This window comes from Rhipicephalus microplus, unplaced genomic scaffold (assembly GCF_043290135.1).
Source record: "Rhipicephalus microplus isolate Deutch F79 unplaced genomic scaffold, USDA_Rmic scaffold_127, whole genome shotgun sequence".
In the NCBI taxonomy this organism is placed as follows: domain Eukaryota; kingdom Metazoa; phylum Arthropoda; class Arachnida; order Ixodida; family Ixodidae; genus Rhipicephalus; species Rhipicephalus microplus.
Genome location: NW_027464699.1, coordinates 540,412 through 563,394, shown reverse-complemented (window position 1 = coordinate 563,394; position 22,983 = coordinate 540,412). Strand labels below are relative to the sequence as shown.

The following is a 22,983-nucleotide window of genomic DNA, read 5'->3' as shown; positions in this document are numbered from 1 at the left end:
ATATGTTCTGATGGTGGTGAGAAGGGAGCAAGACTGTCTCCGTGGCGCAATGGGCTAGCGCGATCGGCTGTTAACCGAAAGGTTGGAGTTTCGAGCCCTCCCGGGAGTGGTGTGTTGCTTTTTTCTTTGTGGTAATAGCTTTCAAGTTATGTTCTGATGGTGGTGAGAGTGGAGCAGGACTGTCTCCATGGCGCAATTGGCTAGCGCGATCGGCTGTTAACCGAAAGGTTGGAGTTTCGAGCCCACCCGGTGGTGGTGCGGCGCTTTTTTTTCTTTGGGCTGATAGCTCTGAAGAAATGTTCTGACGGTGGTGAGAGTAGAGCAGGACTGTCTCCGTGGCGCAATTGGCTAGCGCGATCGGCTGTTAACCGAAAGGTTGGATGTTCGAGCCCTCCCGGTGGCGGTGCGGCGCTTTTTCTTTCTTTGGGGCGATAGCTCTGAAGAAATGGTCTGACGGTGGTGAGAGTGGAGCACGACTGTCTCTGTGGCGCAATTGGCTAGCGCGATCGGCTGTTAACTGAAAGGTTGGAGGTTCGAGCCCACCCGGTGGTGTTGCGGCGCTTTTTTCTTTGGGCTCATAGCTCTGAAGAAATGTTCTGACGGTGGTGAGAGTGGAGCAGGACTGTCTCCGTGGCGCAATTGGCCAGCGCGATTGGCTGTTAACCGAAAAGTTGGAGGTTCGAGCCCTCCCGGGAGTGGTGTGTTGCTTTTTTCTTTGTGCTGATAGCTTTGAAGATATGTTCCGATGGTGGTAAGAGTGGAGCGCGACTGTCTCCGTGGCGCAATTGGCTAGTGCGATCGGCTGTTAACCGAAAGGTTGGAGGTTCGAGCCCACCCGGTGGTGGTGCGGCGCATTTTTCTTTGGGCTGATAGCATTGAAGATATGTTCTGATGGAGGTGAGAAGGGAGCAACTTTGTCTCCGTGGCGCAATGGGCTACCGCGATCGGCTGTTAACCGAAAGGTTGGAGTTTCAAGCCCTCCCGGGAGTGGTGTGTTGCTTTTTTCTTTGCGCTGATAGCTTTGAAGATATGTTCTGATGGTGGTGAGAGTGGAGCAGGACTGTCTCCGTGGCGCAATTGGCTTGCGCGATCGGCTGTTAACCGAAAGGTTGGAGTTTCGAGCCCTCCCGGGAGTGGTGTGTTGCTTTTTTTCTTTGTGGTAATAGCTTTTAAGATATGTACTGATGGTGGTGACAGTGGAGCAGGACTGTCTCCATGGCGCAATTGGCTAGCGCGATCGGCTGTTAACCGAAAGGTTGGAGTTTCGAGCCCACCCGGTGGTGGTGCGGCGCTTTTTTTTCTTTGGGCTGATAGCTTTGAAGATATGTTCTGATGGTGGTGAGAGCGGAGCAAGACTGTCTCCGTGGCGCAAAGGGCTAGCGCGATCGGCTGTTAACCAAAAGTTCGAGTTTCGAGCCCTCCCGGGAGTGGTGTGTTGCTTTTTTCTTTGCGCTGATAGCTTTGAAGATATGTTCTGATGGTGGTGAGAGTGGAGCAGGACTGTCTCCGTGGCGCAATGGGCTAGCGCGATCGGCTGTTAACCGAAAGGTTGGAGTTTCGAGCCCTCCCGGTGGTGGTGCGGCGCTTTTTTTCTTTGGGGTGATAGCTCTGAATAAATGTTTTGACGGTGGTGAGAGTGGAGCAGGACTGTCTCCGTGGCGCAATTGGCTTGCGCGATCGGCTCTTAACCAAAAGGTTGGAGTTTCGAGCCGACCCTGTGGTGGTGCGGCGCTTTTTTTTCTTTGTGCTGATAGCTTTGAAGATATGTTCTGATGGTGGTGAGAGTGGAGCAGGACTGTCTCCTTGGCGCAATTGGCTAGCGCGATTGGCTGTTAAACGAAAGGTTGGAGGTTCGAGCCCACCCGGTGGTGGTGCGGTGCTTTTTTTTCTTTGGGCTGATAGCTTTGAAGATATGTTCTGATGGCGGTGAGAGTGGAGCAGGACTGTCTCCCTGGCGCAATTGGCTAGCGCGATCGGCTGTTAACCGAAAGGTTGGAGGTACGAGCCCACCCGGTGGTGGTGCGGCGCTTTTTTTCTTTGCGCTGATAGCTTTGAAGATATGTTCTGATGGTGGTGAGAGTAGAGCAAGACTGTCCCCGTGGCGCAATGGGTTAGCGCGATCGGCTGTTAACCGAAAGGTTGGAGGTACGAGCCCACCCCGTGGCGGCGCGGCGCTTTTTTTTCTTTGCGCTGATAGCTTTGAAGATATGTTCTGATGGTGGTGAGAGTGGAGCAAGACTGTCCCCGTGGCGCAATGGGTTAGCGCGATCGGCTGTTAACCGAAAGGTTGGAGTTTCGAGCCATCCCGGGAGTGGTGTGTTGCTTTTTTCTTTGCACTGATAGCTTTGAAGATATGTTCTGATGGTGTTGAGAGTGGAGCAGGACTGTCTCCGTGGCGCAATTGGCTAGCGCGATCGGCTGTTAACCGAAAGGTTGGAGGTTCGAGCCCACTAGGTGGTGGTGCGGCGCTTTTTCTTTCTTTGGGGCGATAGCTCTGAAGAAATGGTCTGACGGTGGTGAGAGTGGAGCACGACTGTCCCCGTGGCGGAAAGGGCTAGCGCGATCGGCTGTTAACCGAAATGTTGGAGTTTCGAGCCCTCCCGGGAGTGGTGTGTTGCTTTTTTCTTTGCACTGATAGCTTTGAAGATATGTTCTGATGGTGGTGAGAGTGGAGCAGGACTGTCTCCGTGGCGCAATTGGCTAGCGCGATAGGCTGTTAACCGAAAGGTTGGAGTTTCGAGCCCACCCGATGGTAGTGCGGCGCTTTTTTTTCTTTGTGGTGATAGGTTTGATGATATGTTCTGATGGTGGTGAGAGTGGAGCAGGACTGTCTCCGTGGCGCAATTGGCTAGCGCGATTGGCTGTTAACCGAAAGGTTGGAGTTTCGAACCCTCCCGGGAGTGGTGTGTTGCTTTTTTCTTTGCACTGATAGCTTTGAAGATATGTTCTGATGGTGGTGAGAGTGGAGCACGATTGTCTCCGTTGCGCAATTGGCTAGTGCGATCGGCCGTTAACCGAAAGTTTGGAGGTTCGAGCCCACCTGGTGGTGGTGCGGCGCTTTTTTTCTTTGGGCTGATAGCTTGAAAGATATGTTCTAATGGTGGTGAGAGTGGAGCAGCACTGTCTCCGTGGCGCAATTGGCCAGCGCGATTGGCTGTTAACCGAAAAGTTGGAGGTTCGAGCCCTCCCGGGAGTGGTGTGTTGCTTTTTTCTTTGTGCTAATAGCTTTGAAGATATGTTCCGATGGTGGTAAGAGTGGAGCGCGACTGTCTCCGTGGCGCAATTGGCTAGTGCGATCGGCTGTTAACCGAAAGGTTGGAGGTTCGAGCCCACCCGGTGGTGGTGCGGCGCTTTTTTTTCTTTGGGCTGATAGCTTTGAAGATATGTTCTGATGGAGGTGAGAATGGAGCAAGTTTGTCTCCGTGGCGCAATGGGCTACCGCGATCGGCTGTTAACCGAAAGGTTGGAGTTTCAAGCCCTCCCGGGAGTGGTGTGTTGCTTTTTTCTTTGCGCTGATAGCTTTGGAGATATGTTCTGATGGTGGTGAGAGTGGAGCAGGACTGTCTCCGTGGCGCAATTGGCTTGGGCGATCGTCTGTTAACCGAAAGGTTGGAGTTTCGAGCCCTCCCGGGAGTGGTGTGTTGCTTTTTTTCTTTGTGGTAATAGCTTTTAAGATATGTACTGATGGTGGTGAGAGTGAAGCAGGACTGTCTCCATGGCGCAATTGGCTAGCGCGATCGGCTGTTATCCGAAAGGTTGGAGTTTCGAGCCCACCCGGTGGAGGTGCGGCGCTTTTTTTTCTTTGGGCTGATAGCTTTGAAGATATGTTCTGATGGTGGTGAGAGCGGAGCAAGACTGTCTCCGTGGCACAAAGGGCTAGCGCGATCGGCTGTTAACCGAAAGGTTCGAGTTTCGAGCCCTCCCGGGAGTGGTGTGTTGCTTTTTTCTTTGCGCTGATAGCTTTGAAGATATGTTCTGATGGTGGTGAGAGTGGAGCAGGACTGTCTCCGTGGCGCAATGGGCTAGCGCGATCGGCTGTTAACCGAAAGGTTGGAGTTTCGAGCCCTCCCGGTGGTGGTGCGGCGCTTTTTTTCTTTGGGGTGATAGCTCTGAATAAATGTTTTGACGGTGGTGAGAGTGGAGCAGGACTGTCTCCGTGGTGCAATTGGCTTGCGCGATCGGCTGTTAACCAAAAGGTTGGAGTTTCGAGCCCACCCTGTGGTGGTGCGGCGCTTTTTTTTCTTTGTGCTGATAGCTTTGAAGATATGTTCTTATGGTGGTGAGAGTGGAGCAGGACTGTCTCCTTGGCGCAATTGGCTAGCGCGATTGGCTGTTAAACGAAAGGTTGGAGGTTCGAGCCCACCCGGTGGTGGTGCGGTGCTTTTTTTTCTTTGGGCTGATAGCTTTGAAGATATGTTCTGATGGCGGTGAGAGTGGAGCAGGACTGTCTCCCTGGCGCAATTGGCTAGCGCGATCGGCTGTTAACCGAAAGGTTGGAGGTACGAGCCCACCCGGTGGTGGTGCGGCGCTTTTTTTTCTTTGCGCTGATAGCTTTGAAGATATGTTCTGATGGTGGTGAGAGTGGAGCAAGACTGTCCCCGTGGCGCAATGGGTTAGCCCGATCGGCTATTAACCGAAAGGTTGGAGTTTCGAGCCCGCCCGGGAGTGGTGTGTTGCTTTTTTCTTTGCGCTGATAGCTTTGAATATATGTTCTGATGGTGGTGAGAGCGAAGCAAGACTGTCTCCGTGGCGCAAAGGGCTAGCGCGATCGGCTGTTAACTGAAAGGTTCAAGTTTCGAGACCTCCCGGGAGTGGTGTGTTGCTTTTTTCTTTGCGCTGATAGCTTTGAAGATATGTTCTGATGGTGGTGAGAGTGGAGCAGGATTGGCTAGCGCGATTGGCTGTTAACCGAAAGTTTGGAGCACAAAAAAGAAGTTAACTTCTTTGGCGCAAACAATACGGAAAAAAGGAAAAAAGAAGGCGAGGAAAGAAACAGATTGACGCCAAACTAACAACTACTTTATTCTTCACACAGCAACGCATATATATGCCGAAACCACATACATTGCATGCGCACGCACAGCTTCGTATCGTATACGTAAAAACGAAAAATTCCTAAACCTTAACACATCACACCACACACCTGAATGTACACGCGTGTTGTCATATTACACTTGTAGAACACGATATCTTAACCAAGATGTGTACGCAAAAATTCATATTCGATGGCATGCAAAGAAACGGAAGTATCACTGATACAGTCAGCTCCGCTTTTCTTAATATGATAAGCCTCCAAAGCAAGTCTTGCATCTTCATTCCTGCTCCTGCCCAGAATCATCGTATCATGAAACCGTGGCGAACATCCAATGCAGGATTGCAAGTGAGCAACAAGATGTGCCCCTTTGTCTACCTTGTTAACTATTTTTTGCGCATGTTCCCTAAGACGCTCGTTTATGCAACGTCCCGTTTGCCCGATGTAGATCCTGCCACATACTAGAGGTATGCCATATACCACACAGGTGATGCAAGAAATAAAGCAGACACCGTGTTTTATTTTGCACCCAGTTTTGCTACTACCGCAGGTGCGGGAGCACAACTTCAAGAGTTTGTTGGGCGCAGAGAATACCAAGGAGACCCCATGCCTGTTAGCAACTCTCTTGAGTTGATGTGTGACCTTATGTAAATAAGGTATCACAACAGGCCTGAACGTATCACGTTCACATGTCGCCTTCTTTCTTGTTTTCCTTTTCTGAAGCAGGGCTTCAGCTACGGCTGTAAGGAGCGTCATAGGGTAACCTGCAGCCAAAATACGGCGTACCTGATTTTCAAAACTCTCCTGCATTTTATGAGCGCACGACTTTCTGAGAGCTGAATCTATGCAGGTTGAGACTATTCCTCTTTTAACCACTTTCGAGTGGGCCGACTTAAAATGTAACAGCTCCTTCTGTACACGGGGACTGTAAGCCCAACACACATGCCGGTAACATACCTCTAGACTAAGGTCAAGAGCTTGTAAGACATTTTCCTGGGGCAGCTCATGCGTGAAAGTGAGCCCTTGTCCGTGTTGCTTAAAAGCATTTAAAACATCAGTCACCGTATCACTGTAGTCAGAGCCAATATTTAAAAACACAATAAAATCATCTACATATCTAAAAACTCTTAAAACCTTAAAAACTTTAAAAACATTTTGTAGAGACCTATCGACATGGGCTAAAAAAATGTTGACAAGTACAGGAGCAACACAGGATCCGATGCAAATGCCATCACGCTGAATAAAATGCTGGTCATTAAAAACTATAAATGTGACCTTAAGATAGAATTCTAACAAACTCATAAAATTCGCCACGTTCAACCCGACCTCGTTCTGAAACGAGATAGCACCGTTTTCTTCAATGCATTCATGCACAGATAACAATAACCCTTGCTGCGGTACAGAGTAAAATAAATCCTGGACATCAACCGAGAAAACATAGCCCACTTTTTGGTTAAGATATCGTGTTCTACAAGTGTAATATGACAACACGCGTGTACATTCAGGTGTGTGGTGTGATGTGTTAAGGTTTAGGAATTTTTCGTTTTTACGTATACGATACGAAGCTGTGCGTGCGCATGCAATGTATGTGGTTTCGGCATATATATGCGTTGCTGTGTGAAGAATAAAGTAGTTGTTAGTTTGGCGTCAATCTGTTTCTTTCCTCGCCTTCTTTTTTCCTTTTTTCCGTATTGTTTGCGCCAAAGAAGTTAACTTCTTTTTTGTGCTATGTACCAACTAGACCCAACGCAAGTTTTACGAAAGTTTGGAGGTTCGAGCCCACCCGTTGGTGGTGCGGCGCTTTTTTTTCTTTGTTCTGATAGCTTTGAAGATATGTTCTGATGGTGGTGAGAGTGGAGCAAGACTGTCCCCGTGGCGCAATGGGCTACCGCGATCGGCTGTTAACCGAAAGGTTGGAGTTTCAAGCCCTCCCGGGAGTGGTGTGTTGCTTTTTTCTTTGCGCTGATAGCTTTGAAGATATGTTCTGATGGTGGTGAGAGTGAAGCAATACTGTCTCCGTGCGCAATGGGCTAGCGCGATCGGCTGTTAACCGAAAAGTTGGAGTTTCGAGCCCCCCCGGTGGTGGTGCGGCGCTTTTTTTTCTTTGGGGTGATAGCTCTGAATAAATGTTTTGACGGTGGTGAGAGTGGAGCAGGACTGTCTCCGTGGCGCAATTGGCTTGCGCAATCGGCTGTTAACCGAAAGGTTGGAGGTTCGAGCCCACACGGTGGTGGTGCGGCGCTTTTTTTTGCACGGATAGCTTTGAAGATATGTTCTGATGGTGGTGAGAGTGGAGCAAGACTGTCCCCGTGGCGCAATGGGTTACCGCGATCGGCTGTTAACCGAAAGGTTGGAGTTTCAAGCCCTCCCGGGAGTGGTGTGTTGCTTTTTTCTTTGCGCTGATAGCTTTGAAGATATGTTCTGATGGTGGTGAGAGTGGAGCAGGACTGTCTCCGTGGCGCAATTGGCTTGCGCGATCGGCTGTTAACCGAAAGGTTGGAGTTTCGAGCCCTCCCGGGAGTGGTGTGTTGCTTTTTTCCTTTGTGGTAATAGCTTTTAAGATATGTACTGATGGTGGTGAGAGTGGAGCAGGACTGTCTCCATGGCGCAATTGGCTAGCGCGATCGGCTGTTAACCGAAAGGTTGGAGTTTCGAGCCCACCCGGTGGTGGTGCGGCGCTTTTTTTTCTTTGGGCTGATAGCTTTGAAGATATGTTCTGATGGTGGTGAGAGCGGAGCAAGACTGTCTCCGTGGCGCAAAGGGCTAGCGCGATCGGCTGTTAACCGAAAGGTTCGAGTTTCGAGCCCTCCCGGGAGTGGTGTGTTGCTTTTTTCTTTGCGCTGATAGCTTTGAAGATATGTTCGGATGGTGGTGAGAGTGGAGCAGGACTGTCTCCGTGGCGCAATGGGCTTGCGCGATCGGCTGTTAACCGAAAGGTTGGAGTTTCGAGCCCTCCCGGTGGTGGTGCGGCGCTTTTTTTCTTTGGGGTGATAGCTCTGAATAAATGTTTTGACGGTGGTGAGAGTGGAGCAGGACTGTCTTCGTGGCGCAATTGGCTTACGCGATCGGCTGTTAACCGAAAGGTTGGAGGTTCGAGCCCTCCCGGGAGTGGTGTGTTGCTTTTTTCTTTGCACTGATAGCTCTGAAGAAATGGTCTGACGGTGGTGAGAGTGGAGCACGACTGTCCCCGTGGCGAAATGGGCTAACGCAATCGGCTGTTAACCGAAAGGTTGGAGTTTTGAGCCTTCCCGGGAGTGGTGTGTTGCTTTTTTCTTTGCACTGATAGCTTTGAAGATATGTTCTGATGGTGGTGAGAGTGGAGCAGGACTGTCTCCGTGGCGCAATTGGCTTGCGCGATCGGCTATTAACCGAAAGGTTGGAGGTTCGTGCCCTCCCAGGAGTGGTGTGTTGCTTTTTTCTTTGTGGTAATAGCTTTGAAGATATGTTCTGATGGTGGTGAGAGTGGAGCACGACTGTCTCCATGGCGCAATTGGCTAGCGCGATCGGCTGTTAACCAAAGGTTGGAGTTTCGAGCCCACCCGATGGTGGTGCGGCGCTTTTTTTTCTTTGTGGTGATAGCTTTGATGATATGTTCTGATGGTGGTGAGAGTGGAGCAGTACTGTCTCCGTGGCGCAATTGGCTACCGCGATTGGCTGTTAACCGAAAGCTTGGAGTTTCGAACCCTCCCGGGAGTGGTGTGTTGCTTTTTTCTTTGCACTGATAGCTTTGAAGATATGTTCTGATGGTGGTGAGAGTGGAGCAGGACTGTCTTCGTGGCGCAATTGGCTTGCGCGATCGGCTGTTAACCGAAAGGTTGGAGGTTCGAGCACCACCCGGTGGTGGTGCGGCGCTTTTTTTTCTTTGCACTGATAGCTTTGAAGATATGTTCTGATAGTGGTGAGAGTGGAGGAGGACTGTCTCCGTGGCGCAATTGGCTTGCGTGATCGGCTGTTAACCGAAAGGTTGGAGGTTCGAGCCCACCCGGTGGTGGTGCGGCGCTTTTTTTTCTTTGGGCTGATAGCTTTGAAGATATGTTCTGATGGTGGTGAGAAGGGAGCAAGACTGTCTCCGTGGCGCAATTGGCTAGAGCGATCGGCTGTTAACCGAAAGGTTGGAGTTTCGAGCCCTCCCGGGAGTGGTGTGCTGCTTTTTTCTTTGCACTAATAGCTTTGAAGATATGTTCTGATGGTGGTGAGAGTGGTGCAGGACTGTCTCCGTGGCGCAATTGGCTAGCGCGATCGGCTGTTAACCGAAAGGTTGGAGTTTCGAGCCCACCCGGTGGTGGTGCGGCGCTTTTTTTTCTTTGGGCTGATAGCTTTGAAGATATGTTATGATGGTGGTGTGAGTGAAGCAGGACTGTCTCCGTGGCGCAATTGGCTAGCGTGATCGGCTGTTAACCGAAAAGTTGGAGGTTCCAGCCCACCCGGTGGTGGTGCGGCGCTTTTTTTCTTTGCACTGATAGCTTTGAAGATATGTTCTGATAGTGGTGAGAGTGAAGCAGGACTGTCTCCGTGGCGCAATTGGCTAGCGCGATAGGCTGTTAACCGAAAGGTTGGAGTTTCGAGCCCACCCGATGGTAGTGCGGCGCTTTTTTTTCTTTGTGGTGATAGCTTTGATGATATGTTCTGATGGTGGTGAGAGTGGAGCAGGACTGTCTCCGTGGCGCAATTGGCTAGCGCGATTGGCTGTTAACCGAAAGGTTGGAGTTTCGAACCCTCCCGGGAGTGGTGTGTTGCTTTTTTCTTTGCACTGATAGCTTTGAAGATATGTTCTGATGGTGGTGAGAGTGGAGCATGACTGTCTTCGTGGCGCAATTGGCTTGCGAGATCGGCTGTTAACCGAAAGGTTGGAGGTTCGAGCACAACCCGGTGGTGGTGCGGCGCTTTTTTTTCTTTGCACTGATAGCTTTGAAGATATGTTCTGATAGTGGTGAGAGTGGAGCAGCACTGTCTCCGTTGCGCAATTGGCTTGCGTGATCAGCTGTTAACCGAAAGGTTGGAGGTTCGAGCCCACCCGGTGGTGGTGCGGCGCTTTTTTTTTCTTTGGGCTGATAGCTTTGAAGATATGTTCTGATGGTGGTGAGAAGGGAGCAAGACTGTCTCCGTGGCGCAATGGGCTAGCGCGATCGGCTGTTAACCGAAAGGATGGAGTTTCGAGCCCTCCCGGGAGTGGTGTGTTGCTTTTTTCTTTGTGGTAATAGCTTTCAAGTTATGTTCTGATGGTGGTGAGAGTGGAGCAGGACTGTCTCCATGGCGCAATTGGCTAGCGCGATCGGCTGTTAACCGAAAGCTTGGAGTTTCGAGCCCACCCGGTGGTGGTGCGGCGCTTTTTTTTCTTTGGGCTGATAGCTCTGAAGAATGTTCTGACGGTGGTGAGAGTGGAGCAGGACTGTCTCCGTGGCGCAATTGGCTAGCGCGATCGGCTGTTAACCGAAAGGTTGGAGGTTCGAGCCCTCCCGGTGGCGGTGCGGCGCTTTTTTTTTCTTTGGGGCGATAGCTCTGAAGAAATGGTCTGACGGTGGTGAGAGTGGAGCACGACTGTCTCTGGCGCAATTGGCTAGCGCGATCGGCTGTTAACCGAAAGGTTGGAGTTTCGAGCCCTCCCGGGAGTGGTGTGTTGCTTTTTTCTTTGCACTGATAGCTTTGAAGATATGTTCTGATGGTGGTGAGAGTGGAGCAGGACTGTCTCCGTGGCGCAATTGGCTTGCGCAATCGGCCTTTAACCGAAAGGTTGGAGGTTCGAGCCCTCCCAGGAGTGGTGTGTTGCTTTTTTCTTTGTGGTAATAGCTTTGAAGATATGTTCTGATGGTGGTGAGAGTGGAGCACGACTGTCTCCATGGCGCAATTGGCTAGCGCGATCGGCTGTTAACCGAAAGGTTGGAGTTTCGAGCCCACCCGATGGTGGTGCGGCGCTTTTTTTTCTTTGTGGTGATAGCTTTGATGATATATTCTGATGGTGGTGAGAGTGGAGCAGGACTGTCTCCGTGGCGCAATTGGCTAGCGCGATTGGCTGTTAACCGAAAGGTTGGAGTTTCGAACCCTCCCGGGAGTGGTGTGTTGCTTTTTTCTTTGCACTGATAGCTTTGAAGATATGTTCTGATGGTGGTGAGAGTGGAGCAGGACTGTCTCCGTGGCGCAATTGGCTTGCGCGATCGGCTATTAACCGAAAGGTTGGAGGTTCGTGCCCTCCCAGGAGTGGTGTGTTGCTTTTTTCTTTGTGGTAATAGCTTTGAAGATATGTTCTGATGGTGGTGAGAGTGGAGCACGACTGTCTCCATGGCGCAATTGGCTAGCGCGATCGGCTGTTAACCAAAGGTTGGAGTTTCGAGCCCACCCGATGGTGGTGCGGCGCTTTTTTTTCTTTGTGGTGATAGCTTTGATGATATGTTCTGATGGTGGTGAGAGTGGAGCAGTACTGTCTCCGTGGCGCAATTGGCTACCGCGATTGGCTGTTAACCGAAAGCTTGGAGTTTCGAACCCTCCCGGGAGTGGTGTGTTGCTTTTTTCTTTGCACTGATAGCTTTGAAGATATGTTCTGATGGTGGTGAGAGTGGAGCAGGACTGTCTTCGTGGCGCAATTGGCTTGCGCGATCGGCTGTTAACCGAAAGGTTGGAGGTTCGAGCACCACCCGGTGGTGGTGCGGCGCTTTTTTTTCTTTGCACTGATAGCTTTGAAGATATGTTCTGATAGTGGTGAGAGTGGAGGAGGACTGTCTCCGTGGCGCAATTGGCTTGCGTGATCGGCTGTTAACCGAAAGGTTGGAGGTTCGAGCCCACCCGGTGGTGGTGCGGCGCTTTTTTTTCTTTGGGCTGATAGCTTTGAAGATATGTTCTTATGGTGGTGAGAAGGGAGCAAGACTGTCTCCGTGGCGCAATTGGCTAGAGCGATCGGCTGTTAACCGAAAGGTTGGAGTTTCGAGCCCTCCCGGGAGTGGTGTGCTGCTTTTTTCTTTGCACTAATAGCTTTGAAGATATGTTCTGATGGTGGTGAGAGTGGTGCAGGACTGTCTCCGTGGCGCAATTGGCTAGCGCGATCGGCTGTTAACCGAAAGGTTGGAGTTTCGAGCCCACCCGGTGGTGGTGCGGCGCTTTTTTTTCTTCGGGCTGATAGCTTTGAAGATATGTTATGATGGTGGTGTGAGTGAAGCAGGACTGTCTCCGTGGCGCAATTGGCTAGCGTGATCGGCTGTTAACCGAAAAGTTGGAGGTTCCAGCCCACCCGGTGGTGGTGCGGCGCTTTTTTTCTTTGCACTGATAGCTTTGAAGATATGTTCTGATAGTGGTGAGAGTGAAGCAGGACTGTCTCCGTGGCGCAATTGGCTAGCGCGATAGGCTGTTAACCGAAAGGTTGGAGTTTCGAGCCCACCCGATGGTAGTGCGGCGCTTTTTTTTCTTTGTGGTGATAGCTTTGATGATATGTTCTGATGGTGGTGAGAGTGGAGCAGGACTGTCTCCGTGGCGCAATTGGCTAGCGCGATTGGCTGTTAACCGAAAGGTTGGAGTTTCGAACCCTCCCGGGAGTGGTGTGTTGCTTTTTTCTTTGCACTGATAGCTTTGAAGATATGTTCTGATGGTGGTGAGAGTGGAGCATGACTGTCTTCGTGGCGCAATTGGCTTGCGAGATCGGCTGTTAACCGAAAGGTTGGAGGTTCGAGCACAACCCGGTGGTGGTGCGGCGCTTTTTTTTCTTTGCACTGATAGCTTTGAAGATATGTTCTGATAGTGGTGAGAGTGGAGCAGCACTGTCTCCGTTGCGCAATTGGCTTGCGTGATCAGCTGTTAACCGAAAGGTTGGAGGTTCGAGCCCACCCGGTGGTGGTGCGGCGCTTTTTTTTTCTTTGGGCTGATAGCTTTGAAGATATGTTCTGATGGTGGTGAGAAGGGAGCAAGACTGTCTCCGTGGCGCAATGGGCTAGCGCGATCGGCTGTTAACCGAAAGGATGGAGTTTCGAGCCCTCCCGGGAGTGGTGTGTTGCTTTTTTCTTTGTGGTAATAGCTTTCAAGTTATGTTCTGATGGTGGTGAGAGTGGAGCAGGACTGTCTCCATGGCGCAATTGGCTAGCGCGATCGGCTGTTAACCGAAAGCTTGGAGTTTCGAGCCCACCCGGTGGTGGTGCGGCGCTTTTTTTTCTTTGGGCTGATAGCTCTGAAGAATGTTCTGACGGTGGTGAGAGTGGAGCAGGACTGTCTCCGTGGCGCAATTGGCTAGCGCGATCGGCTGTTAACCGAAAGGTTGGAGGTTCGAGCCCTCCCGGTGGCGGTGCGGCGCTTTTTTTTTCTTTGGGGCGATAGCTCTGAAGAAATGGTCTGACGGTGGTGAGAGTGGAGCACGACTGTCTCTGGCGCAATTGGCTAGCGCGATCGGCTGTTAACCGAAAGGTTGGAGTTTCGAGCCCTCCCGGGAGTGGTGTGTTGCTTTTTTCTTTGCACTGATAGCTTTGAAGATATGTTCTGATGGTGGTGAGAGTGGAGCAGGACTGTCTCCGTGGCGCAATTGGCTTGCGCAATCGGCCTTTAACCGAAAGGTTGGAGGTTCGAGCCCTCCCAGGAGTGGTGTGTTGCTTTTTTCTTTGTGGTAATAGCTTTGAAGATATGTTCTGATGGTGGTGAGAGTGGAGCACGACTGTCTCCATGGCGCAATTGGCTAGCGCGATCGGCTGTTAACCGAAAGGTTGGAGTTTCGAGCCCACCCGATGGTGGTGCGGCGCTTTTTTTTCTTTGTGGTGATAGCTTTGATGATATATTCTGATGGTGGTGAGAGTGGAGCAGGACTGTCTCCGTGGCGCAATTGGCTAGCGCGATTGGCTGTTAACCGAAAGGTTGGAGTTTCGAACCCTCCCGGGAGTGGTGTGTTGCTTTTTTCTTTGCACTGATAGCTTTGAAGATATGTTCTGATGGTGGTGAGAGTGGAGCATGACTGTCTTCGTGGCGCAATTGGCTTGCGCGATCGGCTGTTAACCGAAAGAATGGAGGTTCGAGCACCACCCGGTGGTGGTGCGGCGCTTTTTTTTCTTTGCACTGATAGCTTTGAAGATATGTTCTGATAGTGGTGAGAGTGGAGCAGGACTGTCTCCGTGGCGCAATTGGCTTGCGTGATCAGCTGTTAACCGAAAGGTTCGAGGTTCGAGCCCACCCGGTGGTGGTGCGGCGCTTTTTTTTCTTTGGGCTGATAGCTTTGAAGATATGTTCTGATGGTGGTGAGAAGGGAGCAAGACTGTCTCCGTGGCGCAATGGGCTAGCGCGATCGGCTGTTAACCGAAAGGTTGGAGTTTCGAGCCCTCCCGGGAGTGGTGTGTTGCTTTTTTCTTTGTGGTAATAGCTTTCAAGTTATGTTCTGATGGTGGTGAGAGTGGAGCAGGACTGTCTCCATGGCGCAATTGGCTAGCGCGATCGGCTGTTAACCGAAAGGTTGGAGTTTCGAGCCCACCCGGTGGTGGTGCGGCGCTTTTTTTTCTTTGGGCTGATAGCTCTGAAGAAATGTTCTGACGGTGGTGAGAGTGGAGCAGGACTGTGTCCGTGGCGCAATTGGCTAGCGCGATCGGCTGTTAACCGAAAGGTTGGAGGTTCGAGCCCTCCCGGTGGCGGTGCGGCGCTTTTTCTCTCTTTGGGGCGATAGCTCTGAAGAAATGGTCTGACACTGGTGAGAGTGGAGCACGACTGTCTCTTTGGCGCAATTGGCTAGCGCGATCGGCTGTTAACCGAAAGGTTGGAGGTTCGAGCCCACCCGGTGGTGGTGCGGCGCTTTTTTTCTTTGCGCTCATAGCTCTGAAGAAATGTTCTGACGGTGGTGAGAGTGGAGCAGGACTGTCCCCGTGGCGCCATTGGCTAGCGCGATCGGCTGTTAACCAAAAAGATGGATGTTCGAGCCCTCCCGGGTGGGGTGTGTTGCTTTTTTTTTTGCGCTGATAGCTTTAAAGATATTTTCTGATGGTGGTGAGCGTGGAGCACGATTGTCTCCGTTGCGCAATTGGCTAGTGCGATCGGCCGTTAACCGAAAGTTTGGAGGTTCGAGCCCACCTGGTGGTGGTGCGGCGCTTTTTTTTCTTTGGGCTGATAGCTTGAAAGATATGTTCTAATGGTGGTGAGAGTGGAGCAGGACTGTCTCCGTGGCGCAATTGGCCAGCGCGATTGGCTGTTAACCGAAAAGTTGGAGGTTCGAGCCCTCCCGTGAGTGGTGTGTTGCTTTTTTCTTTGTGCTGATAGCTTTGAAGATATGTTCCGATGGTGGTAAGAGTGGAGCGCGACTGTCTCCGTGGCGCAATCGGCTAGTGCGGTCGGCTGTTAACCGAAAGGTTGGAGGTTCGAGCCCACCCGGTGGTGGTGCGGCGCTTTTTTTTCTTTGGGCTGATAGCTTTGAAGATATGTTCTGATGGAGGTGAGAAGGGAGCAAGTTTGTCTCCGTGGCGCAATGGGCTAGCCCGATCGGCTATTAACCGAAAGGTTGGAGTTTCGAGCCCGCCCGGGAGTGGTGTGTTGCTTTTTTCTTTGCGCTGATAGCTTTGAATATATGTTCTGATGGTGGTGAGAGCGAAGCAAGACTGTCTCCGTGGCGCAAAGGGCTAGCGCGATCGGCTGTTAACTGAAAGGTTCAAGTTTCGAGACCTCCCGGGAGTGGTGTGTTGCTTTTTTCTTTGCGCTGATAGCTTTGAAGATATGTTCTGATGGTGGTGAGAGTGGAGCAGGACTGTCTCCGTGGCGCAATTGGCTAGCGCGATTGGCTGTTAACCGAAAGTTTGGAGGTTCGAGCCCACCCGTTGGTGGTGCGGCGCTTTTTTTTCTTTGTTCTGTTAGCTTTGAAGATATGTTCTGATGGTGGTGAGAGTGGAGCAAGACTGTCCCCTTGGCGCAATGGGCTACCGCGATCGGCTGTTAACCGAAAGGTTGGAGTTTCAAGCCCTCCCGGGAGTGGTGTGTTGCTTTTTTCTTTGCGCTGATAGCTTTGAAGATATGTTCTGATGGTGGTGAGAGTGAAGCAAGACTGTCTCCGTGCGCAATGGGCTAGCGCGATCGGCTGTTAACCGAAAAGTTGGAGTTTCGAGCCCCCCCGGTGGTGGTGCGGCGCTTTTTTTTCTTTGGGGTGATAGCTCTGAATAAATGTTTTGACGGTGGTGAGAGTGGAGCAGGACTGTCTCCGTGGCGCAATTGGCTTGCGCAATCGGCTGTTAACCGAAAGGTTGGAGGTTCGAGCCCACACGGTGGTGGTGCGGCGCTTTTTTTTTGCACTGATAGCTTTGAAGATATGTTCTGATGGTGGTGAGAGTGGAGCAAGACTGTCCCCGTGGCGCAATGGGTTACCGCGATCGGATGTTAACCGAAAGGTTGGAGTTTCAAGCCCTCCCGGGAGTGGTGTGTTGCTTTTTTCTTTGCGCTGATAGCTTTGAAGATATGTTCTGATGGTGGTGAGAGTGGAGCAGGACTGTCTCCGTGGCGCAATTGGCTTGCGCGATCGGCTGTTAACCGAAAGGTTGGAGTTTCGAGCCCTCCCGGGAGTGGTGTGTTGCTTTTTTCCTTTGTGGTAATAGCTTTTAAGATATGTACTGATTGTGGTGAGAGTGGAGCAGGACTGTCTCCATGGCGCAATTGGCTAGCGCGATCGGCTGTTAACCGAAAGGTTGGAGTTTCGAGCCCACCCGGTGGTGGTGCGGCGCTTTTTTTTCTTTGGGCTGATAGCTTTGAAGATATGTTCTGATGGTGGTGAGAGCGGAGCAAGACTGTCTCCGTGGCGCAAAGGGCTAGCGCGATCGGCTGTTAACCGAAAGGTTCGAGTTTCGAGCCCTCCCGGGAGTGGTGTGTTGCTTTTTTCTTTGCGCTGATAGCTTTGAAGATATGTTCGGATGGTGGTGAGAGTGGAGCAGGACTGTCTCCGTGGCGCAATGGGCTAGCGCGATCGGCTGTTAACCGAAAGGTTGGAGTTTCGAGCCCTCCCGGTGGTGGTGCGGCGCTTTTTTTCTTTGGGGTGATAGCTCTGAATAAATGTTTTGACGGTGGTGAGAGTGGAGCAGGACTGTCTTCGTGGCGCAATTGGCTTACGCGATCGGCTGTTAACCGAAAGGTTGGAGGTTCGAGCCCTCCCGGGAGTGGTGTGTTGCTTTTTTCTTTGCACTGATAGCTCTGAAGAAATGGTCTGACGGTGGTGAGGGTGGAGCACGACTGTCCCCGTGGCGAATTGGGCTAACGCAATCGGCTGTTAACCGAAAGGTTGGAGTTTTGAGCCCTCCCGGGAGTGGTGTGTTGCTTTTTTCTTTGCACTGATAGCTTTGAAGATATGTTCTGATGGTGGTGAGAGTGGAGCAGGACTGTCTTCGTGGCGCAATTGGCTTGCGCGATCGGCTGTTAACCGAAAGGTTGGAGGTTCGAGCACCACCCGGTGGTGGTGCGGCGCTTTTTTTTCTTTGCACTGATAGCTTTGAAGATATGTTCTGATAGTGGTGAGAGTGGAGGAGGACTGTCTCCGTGGCGCAATTGGCTTGCGTGATCGGCTGTTAACCGAAAGGTTGGAGGTTCGAGCCCACCCGGTGGTGGTGCGGCGCTTTTTTTTCTTTGGGCTGATAGCTTTGAAGATATGTTCTGATGGTGGTGAGAAGGGAGCAAGACTGTCTCCGTGGCGCAATTGGCTAGAGCGATCGGCTGTTAACCGAAAGGTTGGAGTTTCGAGCCCTCCCGGGAGTGGTGTGCTGCTTTTTTCTTTGCACTAATAGCTTTGAAGATATGTTCTGATGGTGGTGAGAGTGGAGCAGGACTGTCTCCGTGGCGCAATTGGCTAGCGCGATCGGCTGTTAACCGAAAGGTTGGAGTTTCGAGCCCACCCGGTGGTGGTGCGGCGCTTTTTTTTCTTTGGGCTGATAGCTTTGAAGATATGTTATGATGGTGGTGTGAGTGAAGCAGGACTGTCTCCGTGGCGCAATTGGCTAGCGTGATCGGCTGTTAACCGAAAAGTTGGAGGTTCGAGCCCACCCGGTGGTTGTGCGGCGCTTTTTTTTCTTTGGGCTGATAGCTTTGAAGATATGTTCTGATGGTGGTGAGAGTGGAGCAGGACTGTCTCCGTGGCGCAATTGGCTAGCGTGATCGGCTGTTAACCGAAAAGTTGGTAGTTCAAGCCCACCCGGTGGTGGTGCGGCGCTTTTTTTCTTTGGGCTGATAGCTTTGAAGATATGTTCTGATGGTGGTGAGAGTGGAGCAGGACTGTCTCCGTGGCGCAATTGGCTAGCGTGATCGGCTGTTAACCGAAAAGGTGGTAGTTTGAGCCCACCCGGTGGTGCGGCGCTTTTTTTTCTTTGGGCTGATAGCTTTGAAGATATGTTCTGATGGTTGTGAGAGTGGAGCAGGACTGTCTTCATGGCGCAATCGGCTAGCGCGATCAGCTGTTAACCAAAAGGTCGGAGGTTAGATCCCACCCGGTGGTGGTATGGCGCTTTTTTTTCTTTGGGCTGATAGCTTTGAAGATATGTTCTGATGGTTGTGAGAGTAGAGCAGGACTGTCTCCGTGGCGCAATGGGCTAGCGCGATCGGCTGTTAACAGAAAGGTTGGAGTTTCGAGCCCTCCCTGGAGTGGTGTCTTGCTTTTTTCTTTGGGCTGATAGCTTTGAAGATATGTTCTGATGGTGGTGAGAGTGGAGCACGACTGTTTCCGTGGCGCAGTTAGCTAGCGCAATCGGCTGTTAACCGAAAGGTAGGAAGTTCGAGCCCACCCGGTGATGGTGAAGCGCTTTTTTTTCTTTGTGCTGATAGCTTTGAAGATATGTTCTGATGGTGGTGAGAGTGGGGCAGGACTGTCTCCGTGGCGCAATTGGCTGGCGCGATTGGCTGTTAACTGAAAGGTTGGAGTTTCGAGCCCTCCCTGGAGTGGTGTCTTGCTTTTTTCTTTGCGCTGATAGCTTTGAAGATATGTTCTGATGGTGGTGAGAGTGGAGCACGACTGTTTCCGTGGCGCAGTTAGCTAGCGCGATCGGCTGTTAACCGAAAGGTAGGAAGTTCGAGCCCACCCGGTGATGGTGGGGCGCTTTTTTTTCTTTTTGCTGATAGCTTTGAAGATATGTTCTGATGGTGGTGAGAGTGGGGCAGGACTGTCTCCGTGGCGCAATTGGCTGGCGCGATTGATTGTTAACTGAAAGGTTGGAGTTTCGAGCCCTCCCGGGAGTGATGTGTTGCTTTTTTCTTTACGCTGATAGCTTTGAAGATATGTTCTGATGGTGGTGAGAGTGGAGCAGGACTGTCTCCGTGGCGCAATTGGCTAGCGCGATCGGCTGTCTACCGAAAGGTTGGAGGTTCGAGCCCACCCGGTGGTGGTGCGGCGCTTTTTTTTCTTTGCGCTGATAGCTTTGAAGATATGTTCTGATGATGCTGAGAGTGGAGCAAGACTGCCTCCGTGGCGCAATGGGCTAGCGCCATCGGCTGTTAACCGAAAGCTTGGAGTTTCGAGCCCTCCCGGGAGTGGTGTGTTGCTTATTTCTTTGCGGTAATAGCTTTGAAGATATGTTCTGATGGTGGTGAGAGTGGAGCATGACTGTCTTCGTGGCGCAATTGGCTTGCGAGATCGGCTGTTAACCGAAAGGTTGGAGGTTCGAGCACAACCCGGTGGTGGTGCGGCGCTTTTTTTTCTTTGCACTGATAGCTTTGAAGATATGTTCTGATAGTGGTGAGAGTGGAGCAGCACTGTCTCCGTGGCGCAATTGGCTTGCGTGATCAGCTGTTAACCGAAAGGTTGGAGGTTCGAGCCCACCCGGTGGTGGTGCGGCGCTTTTTTTTTCTTTGGGGCGATAGCTCTGAAGTAAAGTTCTGATGGTGGTGAGAGTGGAGCATGACTGTCTTCGTGGCGCAATTGGCTTGCGCGATCGGCTGTTAACCGAAAGGTTGGAGGTTCGAGCACCACCCGGTGGTGGTGCGGCGCCTTTTTTTCTTTGCACTGATAGCTTTGAAGATATGTTCTGATAGTGGTGAGAGTGGAGCAGGACTGTCTCCGTGGCGCAATTGGCTTGCGTGATCAGCTGTTAACCGAAAGGTTGGAGGTTCGAGCCCACCCGGTGGTGGTGCGGCGCTTTTTTTTCTTTGGGCTGATAGCTTTGAAGATATGTTCTGATGGTGGTGAGAAGGGAGCAAGACTGTCTCCGTGGCGCAATGGGCTAGCGCGATCGGCTGTTAACCGAAAGGTTGGAGTTTCGAGCCCTCCCGGGAGTGGTGTGTTGCTTTTTTCTTTGTGGTAATAGCTTTCAAGTTATGTTCTGATGGTGGTGAGAGTGGAGCAGGACTGTCTCCATGGCGCAATTGGCTAGCGCGATCGGCTGTTAACCGAAAGGTTGGAGTTTCGAGCCCACCCGGTGGTGGTGCGGCGTTTTTTTTTTCTTTGGGCTGATAGCTCTGAAGAAATGTTCTGACGGTGGTGAGAGTGGAGCAGGACTGTCTCCGTGGCGCAATTGGCTAGCGCGATCGGCTGTTAACCGAAAGGTTGGAGGTTCGAGCCCTCCCGGTGGCGGTGCGGCGCTTTTTCTTTCTTTGGGGCGATAGCTCTGAAGAAATGGTCTGACGGTGGTGAGAGTGGAGCACGACTCTCTCTGTGGCGCAATTGGCTAGCGCGATCGGCTGTTAACCGAAAGGTTGGAGGTTCGAGCCCTCCCGGGAGTGGTGTGTTGCTTTTTTCTTTGCACTGATAGCTCTGAAGAAATGGTCTGACGGTGGTGAGAGTGGAGCACGACTGTCCCCGTGGCGAAATGGGCTAACGCAATCGGCTGTTAACCGAAAGGTTGGAGTTTTGAGCCCTCCCGGGAGTGGTGTGTTGCTTCTTTCTTTGCACTGATAGCTTTGAAGATATGTTCTGATGGTGGTGAGAGTAGAGCAGGACTGTCTCCGTGGCGCAATTGGCTTGCGCGATCGGCTATTAACCGAAAGGTTGGAGGTTCGTGCCCTCCCAGGAGTGGTGTGTTGCTTTTTTCTTTGTGGTAATAGCTTTGAAGATATGTTCTGATGGTGGTGAGAGTGGAGCACGACTGTCTCCATGGCGCAATTGGCTAGCGCGATCGGCTGTTAACCGAAAGGTTGGAGTTTCGAGCCCACCCGATGGTGGTGCGGCGCTTTTTCTTTCTTTGGGGCGATAGCTCTGAAGAAATGGTCTGACGGTGGTGAGAGTGGAGCACGATTCTCTCTGTGGCGCAATTGGCTAGCGCGATCGGCTGTTAACCGAAAGGTTGGAGGTTCGAGCCCACCCGGTGGTGGTGCGGCGCTTTTTTTCTTTGGGCTCATAGCTCTGAAGAAATGTTCTGACGGTGGTGAGAGTGGAGCAGGACTGTCCCCGTGGCACCATTGGCTCGCGCGATCGGCTGTTAACCGAAAGGTTCGAGTTTCGAGACCTCCCGGGAGTGGTGTGTTGCTTTTTTCTTTGCGCTGATAGCTTTGAAGATATGTTCTGATGGTGGTGAGAGTGGAGCAGGACTGTCTCCGTGGCGCAATTGGCTAGCGCGATTGGCTGTTAACCGAAAGTTTGGAGGTTCGAGCCCACCCGGTGGTGGTGCGGCGGCTTTTTTTCTTTGTTCTGATAGCTTTGAAGATATGTTCTGATGGTGGTGAGAGGGGAGCAGGACTGTCCCCGTGGCGCCATTGGCTAGCGCGATCGGCTGTTAACCAAAAAGTTGGAGGTTCGAGCCCTCCCGGGTGGGGTGTGTTGCTTTTTTCTTTGCGCTGATAGCTTTGAAGATATTTTCTGGTGGTGGTGAGCGTGGAGCACGATTGTCTCCGTTGCTCAATTGGCTAGCGCGATCGGCCGTTAACCGAAAGGTTGGAGGTTCGAGCCCACCCGGTGGTGGTGCGGCGCTTTTTTTTCTTTGGGCTGATAGCTTTGAAGATATGTTCTGATGGAGGTGAGAAGGGAGCAAGTTTGTCTCCGTGGCGCAATGGGCTAGCCTGATCGGCTGTTAACCGAAAGGTTGGAGTTTCAAGCCCTCCCGGGAGTGGTGTGTTGCTTTTTTCTTTGCGCTGATAGCTTTGAAGATATGTTCTGATGGTTGTGAGAGTGAAGCAAGACTGTCTCCGTGCGCAATGGGCTAGCGCGATCGGCTGTTAACCGAAAAGTTGGAGTTTCGAGCCCTCCCGGTGGTGGTGCGGCGCTTTTTTTTCTTTGGGGTGATAGCTCTGAATAAATGTTTTGACGGTGGTGAGAGTGGAGCAGGACTGTCTCCGTGGCGCAATTGGCTTGCGCAATCGGCTGTTAACCGAAAGGTTGGAGGTTCGAGCCCACCCGGTGGTGGTGCGGCGCTTTTTTTTCTTTGCACTGATAGCTTTGAAGATATGTTCTGATGGTGGTGAGAGTGGAGCAAGACTGTCTCCGTGGCGCAGTTGGCTAGCGCGATCGGCTTTTAACCGAAAGGTTGGAGGTTCGAGCCCTCCCGGGAGTGGTGTGTTGCTTTTTTCTTTGCACTGATAGCTCTGAAGAAATGGTCTGACGGTGGTGAGAGTGGAGCACGACTGTCCCCGTGGCGAAATGGGCTAACGCAATCGGCTGTTAACCGAAAGGTTGGAGTTTTGAGCCCTCCCGGGAGTGGTGTGTTGCTTCTTTCTTTGCACTGATAGCTTTGAAGATATGTTCTGATGGTGGTGAGAGTAGAGCAGGACTGTCTCCGTGGCGCAATTGGCTTGCGCGATCGGCTATTAACCGAAAGGTTGGAGGTTCGTGCCCTCCCAGGAGTGGTGTGTTGCTTTTTTCTTTATGGTAATAGCTTTGAAGATATGTTCTGATGGTGGTGAGAGTGGAGCACGACTGTCTCCATGGCGCAATTGGCTAGCGCGATCGGCTGTTAACCGAAAGGTTGGAGTTTCGAGCCCACCCGATGGTGGTGCGGCGCTTTTTCTTTCTTTGGGGCGATAGCTCTGAAGAAATGGTCTGACGGTGGTGAGAGTGAAGCACGACTCTCTCTGTGGCGCAATTGGCTAGCGCGATCGGCTGTTAACCGAAAGGTTGGAGGTTC

At 51.6% G+C, this 22,983-nt stretch overlaps 4 non-coding genes across 4 annotated transcripts; all 4 read left to right on the top strand.

Annotated features, from left to right (window-relative positions):
• Nucleotides 1-10,423: 10,423 nt before the first annotated feature.
• Nucleotides 10,424-10,497, top strand: TRNAN-GUU (transfer RNA asparagine (anticodon GUU)). Its single transcript has one exon. It is a non-coding gene; the product is annotated as a tRNA-Asn (tRNA).
• Nucleotides 10,498-13,218: 2,721 nt separating this feature from the next.
• TRNAN-GUU (transfer RNA asparagine (anticodon GUU)) lies at nt 13,219-13,292 on the top strand. Its single transcript has one exon. It is a non-coding gene; the product is annotated as a tRNA-Asn (tRNA).
• A 7,135-nt stretch (nt 13,293-20,427) lies between these two features.
• TRNAN-GUU (transfer RNA asparagine (anticodon GUU)) lies at nt 20,428-20,501 on the top strand. Its single transcript has one exon. It is a non-coding gene; the product is annotated as a tRNA-Asn (tRNA).
• Nucleotides 20,502-22,336: 1,835 nt separating this feature from the next.
• On the top strand, nt 22,337-22,413 carry TRNAK-UUU (transfer RNA lysine (anticodon UUU)). The gene has a single exon. It is a non-coding gene; the product is annotated as a tRNA-Lys (tRNA).
• The last annotated feature ends 570 nt before the right edge of the window (nt 22,414-22,983 follow it).